At 37.0% G+C, this 15,021-nt stretch overlaps 1 long non-coding RNA gene across 1 annotated transcript; it reads left to right on the plus strand.

Annotated features, from left to right (window-relative positions):
* Window positions 1-287: 287 nt before the first annotated feature.
* On the plus strand, window positions 288-4,336 carry LOC116546612. Its single transcript, XR_004266781.1, has 3 exons — window positions 288-415; window positions 4,086-4,088; window positions 4,301-4,336. It is a non-coding gene; the product is annotated as an uncharacterized LOC116546612 (long non-coding RNA).
* The last annotated feature ends 10,685 nt before the right edge of the window (window positions 4,337-15,021 follow it).

The raw sequence follows: 15,021 nt of genomic DNA on the forward strand, positions 1-15,021 counted from the left end.
TTTCTCTCCCGCACCCTCTTCTCCCCGAATGGCCGCCTCGCCCACGCCCGTGTCCGCGCTCTCCCGCCGCCTCCCACCCAGAAGCTCTCCCCGCCTGCGCGCGCCTGCGTCCCCCACTCAGCGGCCCCCTGAGCTCCGCCACCCGCGGCCAACGGAAGACCTGGGGAGTCGCTGCCGGGTCCGCAGCTGCGGCCGCCGGCCCCGCCCCCTCAGAGTTGGCGGCGCGAAGACCTTTGGGGCCCACGAGACCGCGGGGAGAGGGGGAGGAGGGGAAGGAGAGGGTGGAAACGACCTTGGAAAGCGGGAGGGGGCAGGAGAAGGTGGGGAGGAGGGAGAGGACGGCGTGGTAGAGAAAACAGTGGAAGAAAACGCGGAGGCGAGGGCGGGACAGGATGCAGTGGGGAGAAGGCCGGGCGTTTTTGGGAGGCTGAGGCGGGCGGATCACGAGGTCAGGAGATCGAGACCAGCCTGGCCAACATAGTGAAAACCCCGTCTCTACTAAAAATACAAAAATTAGCCGGCCGTGGTGGCTCGCGCCTGTAGTCCCAGCTACTCCGGAGACTGAGGCAGGAGAATTGCTTGAACCCAGGAGATGGAGGCTACAGTGAGCCGAGATCGCCCCATTGCACTCCAGCCCGGGGAAGAGAGCAAGACTTCGTCTCAAAGGGAAAAAAAAGAATACAGTGGGGAGAAAAATAATACAGTGGGGAGAAGAGAGGGCGAAGATGGTGGGAAGAAGACCGCAGGGAGAGGGAGAAGAGGTAGGGGGAGCTCTATTGGTTCACTGAACATTCCCCAATTAAAGTTAAAATGTTCTCATAAGTTCTGTTTTTTCAGCTCTTGCTCTTCCAGTTGGTATATTCTTTCCTTCGTCCAGCTCTCTCCTTAATTCAACACCAAGTTTATAACTCCAACTACCTTTCTATTTTCCAATGTTTTTCCTTTCTTCTAGGAACCTTGGTAACTGATAATATGCTTTCCAATGTGGCAAAGCGCTGAATCCTGTTTCCTGTCATCTCTTCATGTCTTCCCATTGAGAGATCAGGAGATTTTCATCCTATTATTTTGTTTACGCTAGGAATATTTCAGCTTGACTAGACCTGTTTTCTACTTGATTTTTTTCAGTTTCAAGTTTGACAAACCCAAATGTTCTCCTTTACCAGTTGTTTCTGTCTCAGGAATTGGTTTCTCGTTGCACTGTGATACATATGAAGCCGATGACTCTTTCAGCTCATTATCCCCAGAATGCGTTTGTACATTATTGACACAGAATAGACACCTAATAAATATTTCTGAATTTTTATTGTTCTTCCGTGCCACAAAACAGAAATCACTTTTTTTAGCATGAAGTATATGCCCTTCTATTATCTTGCCTTGAACTGTTTCTCAAATCTTATTTCTTCCCACTCCCGCATTTGTTTCCCACACTGAAGCCGTTGACAAGTACTTAGAGGTCTGTCAACTCTCCATGCTATTTATAATAATCAACACTAATGAAAAGAAAAGGGACTTTTTAGCAGAGGCAGAACTCATTATTTTCTAAAAAATTATGCGTATTTCCGGGTTAAATAGTGTCCCGCAGAAAGTCATGTCCACCCCGGAACCCAAGAACGTTTTTTTTTTTCCCATTTATTTTATTGCATTTTAGGTTGTGGGTTACATGTGAAGAACATGCAGGATTGTTGCATAGATACACACGTGGCAGTGTGATTTGCTGCCTTCCTCCCCATCACCTACATCTGGCATCTCTCCCCTTGCTATCTCTCCCCAACTCCCCACCCCCCACGGTCCCTCCCCTATTTCCCCCCAACAGACCCCAGTGTGTAGTGCTCCCCTCCCTGTGTCCATGTGTTCTCATTGTTCAACACCCGCCTATGAGTGAGAACATGTGGTGTTTGATCTTCTGCTCGTCTGTCAGTTTGCTGAGAATGTTAAGCTATTTGGAAACAGCGTCTCTGCAGATACACCTAGTTAAGACGAGGTCACAGAGCATTCGGGTGGGCCCTAAAGCCAATGGCTGTATCCTTATAAATAGGCCATGGGAACACACAGAGACCCACCGGGAAGACGGTCAGGGGACAAGGGAGGCAGAGTCTGGAGTTATGCTGCCTACAGTCATGGAATGCCAAGGACAGCCAGAAACCACCAGAAGCTATGAGGGAGATTTTACCTGAAAGCCTCCTGAAGAAATCAATCACACTCTACTTTCCTTTTGAATTTTTGGCCTTGTGGGCTGTGAAAAAATAAATTTCTATTGTCTTAAGTGGTTTGTGGTCATTTGTTCTGGTAGCCTTAGGAAACTAACACAGCATGCTAAGGGAAAAGAAGAAAATTATGAGTAAAATGTCATTTCACTTTTTGAAACAACTATTATTGACAGTAAATGAGTATTCTTCCAAGATTCATACGCAGAAAAAATATGCAGCCCAGAACATTTTTGGAGACCCATGGTGTGATATGATACGATCAATAAAATCCAAATATTAACCTGCCAAAAGAGTTATTCTTTCTTTTACAGTCATTTAAAGGTAATAAGCAGAGGTCATGAGCCCTATAAAAATTAATCTATTATTTGTTGTCACTTGATACTTACGATCCATTGACATATTTAGGTTTTTAATTCTTTGTACAGATTATGGTTTGTCTCATACTCTTAATTTTACTGAACTGAAAATTTTATATATCAAGCACAAAAATTGATGGACTAAAAAAAGAACTATCTTACAAGAATAAAGAAAGAATCAAATTCATAGGATAAGTTAATACCTTAATGGTGGTGGAGCCTCTACCTGTAGCTTGAAAGGGAAAAGATTGGAGGTAAAAGAGAAAACGAAAGAACGCCTCTGGGTCCTTCTCTCCAGTTTTCAGCCCAGTCTTACTCAGCTATCCATTATAGTTTTGCCCTTAAGTTAAGAAGTAATAACTTATGAAAAAATTATTTGGGGACAGGAATATATCTTCCTTGTTTTTTTTTTCCCAGCCCTCAAATCCTATCTTCCTGTCCCACAATGTGAGCAGCTACTCTTGATATTGCTTTTCTTTAATAACTTTCAACTTGATGAGTAACTTATAGGTGATAGTGATAATTCCTGATTCTGAGAATGCCATCCAATAAAAAGGAATAGAAATGGAAAGTGGGACTGGAGGAGGGAGTCAGGAGTGCTGTGGTGGCCGCCACTCCCTCTGCCACTATCCCCAGGGAAGGAAAGGCTCCACCATTTGGGAAGGTGGTTTCTGTGTCACTGGACACCAGTTCTGAGCCTTAGTTTGAGAACTCATTCCCGAATGTGCTTTCCTCCCTCTCCCCTGCCCACCTCACCTTAAGTTTAATAAATATGGTTGTACTTTTACTATTAAAAAAATATATAGCCATTCTGTCTGCTAATATCTTTGAGGAGGAAGAAATCTGCCAGAGATACATGGAAGAAAGAAGTGGGGAAAATATTATGAACTCAAATTACCATTAAAAAATCTGAGTGGAATACATGAGATGTTTCATGAGTTTAAATAAAGTAAAAATATGACTTGAAAGAGAAATTTGCCAAAGAGAAGGCCCAAACATTAGGTGCCAGGGAAGAGGAGCCGTTTTCCATTAACTCCTCCAGGCCCAAGGTGTTGAAGAATCTAAAGGAGACTAGTGAGGAGATGACACCCAAGTTTGGGATTCTGTAACATCATTTATTTAGTTTAAAGAAAAGATTACTATGTAGGAAAGCTAAGCATTATTATTTACGTTACATTTATTTTTTACAAAACAAATTCTTCAAGGCTCTTGTAATAATTGTTTATTGGTGGAAGAAAATCATAATACATGCATGAATCAAGATTACAAAACACGTTATTTTGTAGAAAATCTAAATATAGAGACTAGTCAAGGTAACTAAGGTTACTGTGGATTGCTGTACACTTTTCAAGTGTTTTAAACAAACTATTTGGAGAAAGGAGTATTTAATATTTATCAGTAAAATTATAAAAATGCAGAAAAAAGTTTTTATTGAGCAATGCCTAGATATTTGTCACATATGTCCACATTAGAATAATATTTTGCTTTTCTATAAGTTTCAGATAAACGTTTTCAGGAAAAGGCTGTTACTTTATCAGGTATTCTTACCTCATTTTAATAAAGGTTTAAAATTCCTTTAGGCTAATTAATTTTATGATATGAACAGGATGTAGCATTTTCTAATTTAACCTTCTATCTTATAGTAGAGGAAGTATTTTTAAAAAGCTGAAAGTATGCCATTTGCTTAATTCTTAATGAACCATCTAGTTTTAAGAAAATAAGGTCACACCAGGTGAGGTGGCTAAAACCTGTAATCCTAGCACTTTGAAAGGCTAAGGTGGGTGTATCAGTTCAGCCTAGCAGTTCGAGACCAGCCTGGGCAATGTGGTGAAACTTCATCTCTTCAAAAAATACAAAGATTTACTGGGCGTGGTTGGTGGCATGTGACTGGGAGGCTAATGTGGAAGGATCACCTGAGCCCGGGAAGTAGAGGTTGCAGTGAGCCATGATCGTGCCACTGCACTCCAGCCTGGGCGACAGAGTGAGACCCTGACTCATCCAAAAAACAAAAAGAAAAGAAGGTCAATAATAATTGTTTATGTTATGCAATAGAAATGGAGCTAGTCAGAAACGGATGACTGCCTACTTCTGTGGCTTATCTCATTCCAATAATGCTCTTTCTTGGAGTGCAATGGGAAGAAAGAGTGACCACAATTTATTTATTCTGTAATACTGAAGTCTTTTGATTTATTAACACCTTAGAGACACACATCTAGCCTGCCTGACTTGATCCTATTCTGCCCCAGTGAAAAGCATATGAAGCACTCTGCCTTTGGCATTCTAACCTTAACACAACTGTCACTGGTTTGTCATTTAGAGAATTATACTTGCTTAATAACTGCCTTCCTTACTGGACCTCAGTTCCTTGAGGGCAGGGTCACTGTCTCCATTGGCCACTGCAAGACACCTGCAGTTAGCACTGGCCCTGGCTCAGTGAATCGATCAAAGTATCATAAAAGTGAAAAGGAGAAGATCTAACACTACGTATTATCTGTGGAAGGAAGCTTTAACGTTTATCATACTATTTTACAAATATTCTTTTTAAAAACTGACATGTAATAACTATATATTTATGGATACAATGTGATGTTTTGATACTATATATAAAAATATTTTTAATTGAACATTTCATTAAAGAGTTCAAACCTCAAAGTTTGTAAGAAACATTCTTTAATGGCTATGTTTATATATTTTTCTTTTTTGAGATAGGATCTCAGTGTCTCCCAGGCCAAAATGCAAGGGCACGATCACAACTCACAGCAGCCTCAGCCTCCCTGGGCTCAGGTGATCCTCCTACCTCAGCCTTCTGAGTAGCTGGGACTACAAGAGTGCACCACCATGCCCAGTTAATTTTTGTATTTTTTGTAGAGATGGGGTTTCACCATGTTGCCCATGCTGGTAACTACTGACCTCAAATGATCTGCCTTGGCCTCCCAAACTGTTGGGATTACAAGCATGAGCCATTGTGTCCAGCCGATTCTTAATCTTATTCTACTGGTATCAGGTTAGAGCAGTGACTGGATAAAATGATTTGCCAGCGTTCATGCTTTAAGATTATAGTACAGCTTGCTAGATCTGTTTTTCCTTACCTCTGTCGTAGAAGAGAACTACTCTATCTCTTCCCAACATATGTGTTTGGGAGAGTGAAAGACAACATGGTAAAGTTAGTTTATCTCAGATCACCTGGTATTTTCCATCCATTCCACAGAGAATAGTACAAAATGCAAGCTGGCTGTTTAGAGGGATGTGTTCATGTTTTCTCTAGTAGCATGCTCATAAATAAGCAATTACATTTTAGGAAGAAGGAAAACTTATCATGGGGCCAGGTGGGCCATGGGGACCTGGTAGGCCTGGTGGACCTATGGTCTGTATGTCCAGAAAATAAAAATGTATTTGGTTACTTCATTTAGATAAGGCAGTTCAACTTGAATCTTGTGCTGGGGTTCTGCTAAGACCATTAGTAGTTGCAGAGGAAGAAAAATACTGAAATAAGTGATGTGTTTGATTCTCTAGATTTAGAAATTCCCTTGTGAGAATAAAAAAAAAAAAACTCCAAAAAAAGTTCTACAAAAGCCAGAATAAATCAAAAGTAAGTTAAAAGAAAAGGAAGCAATTAATTACCAAGAAATGCTATAACGTCACTACTATCAAATTCAAATATTTCACTAAGCATAAGGCGGGCTCTGGAGAAACTAACAAGTACATTCTATATTCACCAAGATCTATCCATTGTTACGAGAAAACCATTGATTTTTTCCTTAGAATTAGACAGTCCTCTGAAAACCTGCTCCTTCCTCAGACCTCTGAGATACTTTGTCTGTCACTATGCAAGGCTGATGAATGTTTCTTCTACAATTTGACAAACCAAGGGGTTTAAGGTCTTTGTAATGTTGTTCTGCCACCTGGCAGAGGTGGAATAGGTAAATAACAGGTCAGCATGTGAGAAGGTTCAGGAGCCATGGAAGTTCAGCTGCCATGGACTTACAGAAGGACCCTGTGGACCCGGCATTCCAGAATCTCCTTTTTCTCCTTTCATGCCCTTGGCTCCCTATAAATAACCATTAAGCAAATTTATTTCCAGTGTAAGAGACAACTGAATTTTCTCCCCAACCCCAATGTTCTCTTGACATTTTATAATATTATGCACTTGCTACAGAAAAAAGGGATTTATCTCCTTGCATTTTAGCTTAAAAAAGCAAGCTTACTAAAATCCCTAGGATTATGGATGATATGTAAAATAAAATGCGGTGTAAATAAAAACTAGTTTGAGCTTGATTGGTTAAAGTTCTATAGTGTTAAATATATACTGAGTTATAAATGTTATATCTTTTATGGTGGTGTGCAATTTAAATAGCAAAGATAAGTCTTTTAACTTAGTTTTTACTGACATTTATATACTTCCTTGTCTTATAAAAAAGTCTAAGGCAGTGGAGTTTACTGCATTTTTTAAAACAATTTTACATTTTCTCCTCCAAATTCTCAGTAAAAATTATGAGGAAAACCATAAAACACTATCACATAGAATCATACACACAGAGGACACTTTCCAGAGTAATTTGTTTTTTAATTGTCCTATATTTTTTGGCTCATTTTTAAAATTATAGTTTATTTTCTAATAACCAGTTACCACCATCTTATGCATACTAAATTAAAGTGGCCAACTATGTTTATTTTATTATCTTCTAGGGAAAACAATTCAGGAAAACGTGAAGGCTTACCTTATAATTCATTTGGTTACATGCTTTACAATTTGAGTTCCCTAGAGTAATTAACAAATAATACCTCAAATATTTCAAAATAAAAGTATTAGATGAACCACTAGATGAGATTGCACCTAATGATATAACTGTTTTCTGATTGTTTAATAGATCTTAATAAGAATATAACATAAAAGTATAAACATACTGGTAATCCAGGAAGTCCAATTCTTCCTTTTTCACCTGGCATACCTGGGTCCCTCATGTCTCCCTTTAAGTCTTTGAGTTCCTAAAAATGATAGATAGGGTTGGCACATAAGCAGCATACTGACCCCTGATAATTACATCCTAGGGAAAATAGAATTCTGGATCAATTTGGTTACTAGGTGGGTTCAATATTGAGATGAGTCTGATTTTTGCTTCTAGGTAGAGTTATTCCTTACAGCAACCTTCTACATGCAATCAATACTATTTCCCCTTGTAATGAAATAGATTAAGTTACATTAGGCTCTTTAAGTATGAAAAACATGAACTTAGGTTTTGACATAATTTCTCCTGATCTTGTATTTTTACCTGGCAGCTAATTCTATCGCACCAGACCTGAAAACAACTTAATACATTTAATTCTCAACAGTACAGGATGTATTTTGAACTGGGACCTAGTGTTATATAGTAACAAATGCCCAGACAAATTTCTCTCATCTCCAGCCACTATATTCCCCTCCCTCCTAACTACAGGCAGAAGTTCCAGTCACCATCAGTTTTCAATGGTTCAATCTACAGACTGGTAAATCATTGGATCATTTATTGTATATCATTATGCATGTTAAGTTAATTACTTATTGTATATCATTATGCATGTTAAGTTAATTACTTATAATGACCAACAGTGAGACAAGTAGCATAGACAGATTTAAAAATTCTATGTGATCTATGATATAGCAAATCATCTAGGGTGTCTTTGTTTTTTATCACATGTTCATTTAATATGGCATTATATTATTTAAACATACAACTCTGATATTAAAAAATAACATCTCCTAAACCTAATTTTCCTATCTAATACTTTCTTCTGAGGAGTATATGTTCATTAACTGCATTAAGAATCCTTTTGATTAAAGGAAAAAAAAAATCCTTTTGATATGATTTTCCTGATTTTAGCCATTTCTTGAGTAAATAATGGAAACAGAGAAATCACTAAAGATCTTGAAATGAATCCTTTTGATTCCATTCCAAAGTCTGAATACTGTCTATGTTCTCCAGCTCAGATTCTTTTAGGGCAGGTGTCACCAAACCATGGCTCACAGGCCAAATCCATCCCAGGGATTATTTTTGTACAGGGTGAGTGTTTTTTAAAAAAATGCTAAGAGGTGTTAACCAAAAAATAAAGTAAAATAAAAAGGAAACTAGAAAACATCAACACAGACTGTATGTGGCGTGTAAAGCCTAAAGCATTTACTCTCTGGACCTTTATTAACCAAGCTTGCTAACCTCTGTTTTAGGGGGAACCCTCAGAGGTACTCCACCAGACTCTGCAAAGCTACAAGTGCCCTGCTTGTTTCTGTATTTTCTAAGGATCTAGAAATTAGGTGTCATCTTTATTTGGGAAAAGAAAACATTGTCTAAATAAGGCATATAGGCAAGATTTAGTTTTGTGGAAACTATGGTCACTGATTTTAATCTTGACATATTTGTATTCACTGATGAAAATCAGGCTATTTTTACTAACTTGGTAATGATTTTACAAGTCTATTAAAAATTTGCAGAGGAGTCACTGCTAGGTTGATATAAAGTATTAAGAACAAAACTTAAGTATTACATGGCTTAGATGTTTCTGCAAAGAAATCTAACTGCTTTTTAGAATCAATGAAGTCTCTAGAACAAATGGTTAAAAGAAAGAGGGTATTAAATATCAACACTTATGATATTTTGGCTTCAAGCCTACAATAAAAGTAGCCATCAAGAAGGATGCTTTAAATAAAGGCATATGTCTTTGAAAATTACCTGCTCTCCATCCATTCCTCGGATTCCTAGAGATCCTTGCTCTCCCTGTTAAGATAAAAATAGATGACCCACCTCCATTTCTCATTGGTAACATCCTACACTACATTAAAAAACGATGCTAGTTGGTTAACAGTACAATTTGACTTTTAGCAAATGCATCATAACCTGAGCATATTCTATTATAGCACATATCTAAACTAAGGGAAGTAATAATCTTTCTTTGAGACTACGTATAGTATTCATACGTAGTTAAGATCCAGTGCTTTTAGTGTTTTTATTTTTTCTCCGTGTGAGATGCAGGCTAAAAAAGAGTGGTCAAAGAAAACTGATGGACGTGATTTGACAACTGGCCATATCCTATAGCAACAACCTATCTGCCTCAGTTTAGTTAATTTTTTTCTCCATACAATATCTGTATGATTTCTCTTTCCAATTTCAGTGAAAAGGAAAACATTAACATTTAACCTAAAAAAATAAAATGCAAAGCCTCATGAATTTGCAACAGCATTTTAATTGGCACAGTTCGAACAGTTAGTTACAAATTCATGATTGTGAGTGTGCAATTTCCAGAAAACCCTCACTGAAGGATATCATAAATCAGTTATCTTAATCCATATATAATTACTTTTGGATCAATTAAATTTCTTATACTGTGCTGTGAATGAACTAAAATTTACTATTCATATTTTGATTTATTAGTATTTTTGACAAACTCAAAATATAGAGATTTTTGTTTGCTTTTTTAAACTAAAGATGTTCCTTTATAAACAAATGTATAACATATGCCGGAGAGTTAATCAAACAGAAAATGTTCAGTCACTTTTCAGTTTTGAAAGGTAACTACATAAACAAATTACTTGAAAAGCAAGCATAATTTTATGAGTCATTTATGTGGATCCCATTACAAATATCCCTGAATCCTACACTGTGGAAACTTTGTAAAAACAGTTTTTCTGAGTGTGAGAGGCCTGCCTCACAGATTTCCAAGGCAGTTGACCTGAGGCTGTATTTTCTAGAAAGGTCTGTTTGGTGATACTATAAACCACAATGTTGAAATGGCTGGAGCTCCTTTCCCTGGTAAAAACTTTTAAGAGCTATGAGCTACAGCATGATAACTTGAGCTTTCCAATGTTTAAGGATGGCATGATCTTGTGGTTCTAAACAAATGAAGCAAGAAAAGGGGTTGGGGAAGGGCCTTTTCTTATTTCAGATTTCCTGCTCTTTGTGGTAGCAACAAAGTATATTTTACCACAAACAAGTCTGCTGAGGTTGGATGCGCCTGGCTAAGCCCTAGTTTCATTCAGGGTCTGAATACTTGTCAGCACCATGGGTCCAATAATGATGGCTTTGCTAGGCTTTTCCCTTTAAAATATGACTCACAAGTGTTTAAAAGAAAAACATAATTCATGAGTTGTTATTCATTTATCCTTCACCCATCAAATGGGGTTTGTAAGAGTTATTTGATGTGTAAGGAATCAAACAATTCTTGTGTGATAAATAAAGGAGAAACACTAATTGAGTAAGTTGCCATTCAGTCTGAGTTCCAAGATTAGAAGGGTTTCTATATTTGACTCAGGCTACATTTTGCCGTATCTTTGTCATAGCTACATTCCACCCCAATTATCCCAACCTTCTCAAGGACAGATCATGGAAAACATAAAGGACCGTATCAGCTTACATAAGATCTCAATTATAAGACCATTGTGGGGTGGGTGGGGTAGGGACGATATTATAGTGGGAAGGATGGCAAGGGTAGGAGGTGAGAATGACTCAGCCCTTCCTCCATATTGCTTATCTAGATAGTCATCTGGGCAACTTCTTCCTGTCTTTCAGTTTCAACTCAAAGCCACCCTTGACTCTTAAGACTTAGAGGGGCCTTCTATGCACTTACTCTACCTATTAATAACTGAACCTTTACTGTACTTGCCTAGCTTCCTCCCTAGGCCAGAAGCTCCTTATTGGAATGCCTTTCTAGTATCCTTACCAGATACTATTCCTTACCATAGAGTAGAGGCTCAAAAATTACTTACTGAATAATTGAATTAATACATGAACAGTAATTGGATTATAAAACCAGGAGAATATAGGTTTAGTGATACAGATTTTTTATCTATGAGATCCTGTTTGCCTTTTTGGGTCAAAGAACGGGTGTCTTTGGGGCGTCTCTAGGCCTTTGGGCTGTAGAGAAAAGTCCTAGAAGCTTTTGAGGTTTGTGGGAAATGAGATATGTATTTAGCTTTGGGGACAATTTTGGTTCTGGAGACGTAGTCAAGTGAGGAGGTAAAGTAACGAACTTAGACCCTTGGTTGATTCTACACAAAGGAAAAAAGAAACTGCAAATTTCCTTCTAGGATTATCTAGTCCAGCTCACCAAGATACTACAGAACGGCAATCCAGGCAGTGTCACTCACCAAGAATAAAAATTATGTGTAGTTTTTTTGTGTGTTATATCTCTTAGGAAGCAGAATGTGCTAAAGAAATATAAAGTTAAAAATCCAACACCTTATATTAATGTTATACATGAAATCTGTTTGAAATTACAATCTATGTTCTAAATGTATAGGCAAGGAGCTCAGTAATACTGTAATTTATATTCCTTTATATAGTAGAAAAATAAATTTTCTATATACTAGATTTCTGTTTTTAAGTAACTCAAAAGGGTACAAAAGCTGATATATGTGCATGTGTGTTATGATAGACTGAGCAAATAAACTGCCTTAAGAAGCATAAACAAAAGATGAATTTTGAAATCACTTGAATCTCCGACATGAATCCAATGATGAAAGTCATATTTCAACACATGTCACTCGGTTCTGAAAAGCCAGGATCACTGGCCATGTGTTAATTGATCAAACATGGTTGAATGACTAAGCTTCAGTTTGGAGGGATAAAGCCATCAACAAAGTTTAGATATAAGCAAGCAATGCTAATCTTCTTCTATTTTTAGTTGGTATGTTTCATTAGATGAGATTTAAATGGCAAAATGTCTGACAAAGTATATAATAAAGAATGCATTATTAAAAAAGACTGAAAAATTATTCGTAAAGTTTTGATTTGTGAATGCGTCATACTAAAACTTCCTTTACTCTTTTTATTACAAAAGCTTTAGAAACAAGGATTTTTCTTGGTGTCAATTAAATTTTCTCCAATCCTCCTTTAATTAAATATTTTCTTTTTCTTTCACACACCACATTTAGTGTTTTTTACATTTATAACTTCCCTGGAACTTGTTTTTCCCTTGTTTAATATTCTTTTTCTCAGTGTCTTCCCCCAAATTAAATTTCTCTCTCATTTTTTCCTATTTTCCTTTCTTCTTTCTAATTTTTTATCTTCCTTCAGTCCAGGCCTCAATTTCTTTTCTTCACTCTCTAAAACAATACTATAACAATCTCAGCTTCTTCAGCATTTTGTAAGACTGATTTTCAAAGATGCATATACTTAATGTAGCATTCTCTGCACAGTATGTGATAAATGGAAACAAGTAAATGAAGAATAACTTTTGGCCCTTGTCGTCCTTGAGGTCCAGGAGGTCCAGTGGGACCCTAAATCAAGAAAAAGCAGAGTTTTTAAAAGTAGTAATTATATGTATTCATGCCTTAAGTAATAGGCACACTATACACCTCCCTTATTTCTGTCGTAATCAGATATCCCCAAATATAAATTTGCAATGAGGAAAAATTTCACTGGTTACATAATTAGAAAAAAACATCTATTTATATACTAAAATATTAACACATTTTAGGTCAAAATAATATGGAAGGTGCTTTTGGATAGATTTGGTAAGGCAATGGAAAATTGCTGCCATGCTCCACATTCATTGTCTTGGGATGAATTAACCTATAAATATTAGCTTTGTTTCTATATACACTCCTTGCTCCTCCACCCCAAAGGCTGTGATTTCCCAAATTATTATTCAGATAAGGCCAGAGACTTTTAAGAAAATCAACAATCACCTTTTTCTTGACTTTTTCACTAAGCAGACACAATGATTCAACTGGAGCAAATGTAAAAGGTTATTAATACAAAAAAGAATGAAATTAAGTATCAGATGAAAACAATGGCTACATTAGTACCATTTTGGCTGGCATGCATCAACACCAAATGCAAAACCACACACCACAGAAAGCATGCAATAGGAGTTACCGTGACAGTTAAGGTGGTAATCCTCTGTTGGGAAAATGTATTGATAAATACAGAGTTATCTATTTTGTGTGCCACAGTACGGTAATACATTTGTGAAATAATCAACTTTTTGAATATGTTGTGGCTAGTCTGATATCTTATAAGGAGTTGACAAGATACTGAGGATATATTAACCTATCTTCAATACAGTATAGTTGCAGAGATGTTTAAAAAATTATATCTAGAATCCTATTTAAAAAGCCTATGGCTGAAGAAAAAGAAATGTCAAAATTTTAATTCACCTGATTGAAAAAATAATGCAGTAAAGTTGTAGATGCTACAGGCTTATCAGTATAATTATGAACTGAGAAATTTTGCTATTGATAAAAGCTCTATTCTAGATAGCAGTTCGTTAGAGAAAACTGAAAGACACCATTGCATATCTTTTCTCTTTTAATCCGCAGCTCATTTGTTGTGTTAAAATTAACTTTGTGTATGTGTATGTGCCATGGCTAAAGATATTAGTTGACATAGAATTAATATAATTTCTTTTTTTTGCATTCCAATATTTTTTGTGAATTTAATCAGAAAAACAAATGAGTTTTTTTCTTTTATTTATTTATTATACTTAAATTCTGGGATACATGTGCAGAATGGGCAGATTTGTTATATAGGTATACATGTGCCTATATAACATGTAATGTAGATATTAAGTATATCTACATTAGATATTTACCTTAATACCTAATATCTATATCAGGTATTTCTCCTAATGCTATCCCTACCCTTCTCCCCCTGCCACCGCCCCCCCGACATGCCCCAGTGCATGATGTTCCCCCTCCCTGTGCCCATATGTTCTCATTGTTCAACTCTCACTTATGAGTGAGATGTGGTGTTTGGTTTTCTGTTCCTTGTGTTAGTTTGCTGAGAATGATGGTTTCCAGCTTCATCCATGTCTCTGCAAAGGACATGAACTCATTCTTTTTTATGGCTGCATAGTATTCCATGGTGTATATGTGCCACATTTTCTTTATCCAGTCTATCATTGATGGGCATTTGGGTTGGTTCCAAGTTTTTGTTATTGTGAATAGTGCTGCAATAAAATATGTGTACCAAAACAGTTATATAGACCAATGGAACAGAACGGAGGCCTCAGAAATAACACCACACATCTACAACCATCTGATCTTTGACAAACCTGACAAAAACAAGGATTCCCTATTTAATAAATGGTGTTGGGAAAACTAGCTAGCCATATGTAGAAAACTAAAACTGGACCCCTTTCTTACACCTTATACAAAAATTAACTCAAGGTGGATTAAAGACTTAAAACATAAGATCTAAAACCATAAAATCCTTAGAAGAAAACCTACGTAATACCATTCAGGACATAGGCATGGGCAAAGACTTCATGACTAAAACACCAAAAGCAATTGCAACAAAAGTCAAAATTGACAAATTGGATCTAATTAAACTAAAGAGCTTCCGCACTGCAAAAGAAACCATCGTTAGAGTCAATGGGCAACCTTCAGAATGGGAGAAAATGTTTGCAATCTATCCATCTGACAATGGGCTAATATCCAAAATCTACAAGGCACTTAAATTTACAAGAAAAGAACAACCCCCTTAGCCCCC

This window comes from Sapajus apella, unplaced genomic scaffold (genome assembly GCF_009761245.1).
Source record: "Sapajus apella isolate SASKATOON/1434 unplaced genomic scaffold, GSC_monkey_1.0 scaffold1122, whole genome shotgun sequence".
NCBI classification, from domain to species: domain Eukaryota; kingdom Metazoa; phylum Chordata; class Mammalia; order Primates; family Cebidae; genus Sapajus; species Sapajus apella.